General features: G+C 41.8%; 1 non-coding gene across 1 annotated transcript; it reads left to right on the top strand.

The window, feature by feature from the left end:
* The first annotated feature begins 390 nt into the window (after positions 1-390).
* LOC141597829 (small nucleolar RNA R71) lies at positions 391-497 on the top strand. The gene has a single exon (XR_012523043.1). It is a non-coding gene; the product is annotated as a small nucleolar RNA R71 (small nucleolar RNA).
* The last annotated feature ends 1,503 nt before the right edge of the window (positions 498-2,000 follow it).

Raw genomic sequence — 2,000 nt, 5'->3', positions numbered from 1 at the left:
TCACTTTGGTCATGTCCCAAAGTTCCACAACTCTCACATACTTCACTTGGAATTGATGATGATGCCACCATAGCATTAACATGTTGCTTGGGTGATTTGGAGGCCTCTTTAAGTTTAGCCATGGCCTTCTCAAACTTCAAATTAATGATATCAATATGGGCACTAAGTTGAGCACCCAATTGAGTAATGGAGTCCACCTCATGTTTTCCTCCTCTAGTACCCTTCCGAGGTCTACTATATTGTGAGTTATGGACCGCCATTTCCTTAATCTTGTTCCATGTTTGATTGTCATCAACTTCGGTAAACATACCATTTGATCCCATATTCAGAATGTTCCGGAAGTCTTCATATAGACCATTCCAAAATTGTTGTACAAGGAACCACTCGCTAAGTCCATGGTGTGGACAAGATCGACAAGTGTCCTTGAATCTCTCCCATGCTTCATACAAAGATTCCTCATCCCTTTGTTTGAACCCGGTGATTTAGGCTCTCAACATGTTGGTCTTCTCCGGAGGATAAAATTTTTTGTAGAAAGCAAGTGTCAATTTCTTCCAAAAATCAATACCAAGAGTAGCCTTATCTAGGCTCTTCAACCATTATTCGTATTGGCATACTATTTTATCGGTTATCCTCAATCTTGAACTGAGATGACATTTGTGTTTATATTGTGGAACATAATATTGTTATGAGATTATCCTCAGTCTCGGACTGGGACGAAGATGAGTTATGAGATATTCTCAGTCTCGGACTGGGACGATATTTGTGCTTATCCCCGGGCCAGGAGTTGGCGGGATGACGGTGTGGTGGAGCCTCGGTCACGGATCGGGACGACTAGTGTGGTTATGATAGGAATGGGTGGTGGTATTTATTCCATGTGTTTACATCTGTTATGTTCGTATTTTAATGTTGTGTGATTATCCTACTCAACCTCGCGGTTGACCCTGTATTCGTGAACATCTGCGGTGAACTGTTTTATGGGGAGCAGATTTCACAGGTACCAGAGATTAGCTGACTCGGGAGCATTGGGATGAGAGCTTGACTTGGACCGTCGTCGAAGTCTAGATCACATAGAACAATTATACCACTTTATTTATTTCCGCTGCAAGTTGTAAAAATTTGATATTAAGTTTTAGTTGGTTAATTTGTAATAAACATGTAATCGTTCAGTTTTGATTTAAAGTACTTTGGTATTGTTGTACTTTGTTCTTCACTACCTCGGAAAAACCGAGATAGTAACAGTCCTATTTATTTGGAAATGTCTAGCTAAAGGCTCCTGAATAAATGGGGGTGTTACAAATTTAAAGAGTATTAATATTGGATTAAGAGAACATAAGATGTGAACATAATCTAGGTAGTACAAAGGGGTATTTATACTAAAGATTAGGTACAAGGATTAGGGTTACTAAGGGCTTAAATGACTACTAAGACCCTAAGAAAACTTGAGGAAATGCTACTCTCGAGGGAAATGCGCGGATCACCCTTGCTAGTCCTGCCACGATCCGCTCGTCCTGTGCTGAGGCACGGGCTGTTCTGTGAAGAGATTCGCTCGGATCAGGCTCAGGACGCTCGGATCATGGCTCTCCATCCGCTCGTCCTGGGATCAAGCCGCTCGGATCAGGGTGCTCTGGAACGCTCGGATCATGCTCGGGCCGCTCGGATCCTTGGACAGAGTAGTTCCCTTGTTTAGCTCCTTAATAATCCACAAGGATCGTGTTAGGGATGCAAAGATCTTTTCATCATTGCCCATTTCACTTTATTTATCTATTTTGGCCTCTAGTGTCGGTCTTCTCTTTGATGCTTGGTCATTGGATGCGATCCATTTAGCTCCATTTCGCTCCATAAGTGCAAGGTTAGCAATCCCCTCCTACCAAGGACACAAAACCTCAAAGAATATGCAAAATGGGAAACTAAAGATAATAAATGATCCAAATAAGTGCTAAAAGGCATAGGAACGAGGTTAATTCGGGGACTAAATGTGCTCAAATATGAGTCACATCAAA

This window comes from Silene latifolia, chromosome 8, assembly GCF_048544455.1.
Source record: "Silene latifolia isolate original U9 population chromosome 8, ASM4854445v1, whole genome shotgun sequence".
Lineage (NCBI taxonomy): Eukaryota > Viridiplantae > Streptophyta > Magnoliopsida > Caryophyllales > Caryophyllaceae > Silene > Silene latifolia.
The sequence above is the reverse complement of the archived record's forward strand: the minus strand, read 5'-3'. Positions and strand labels throughout refer to the sequence as shown.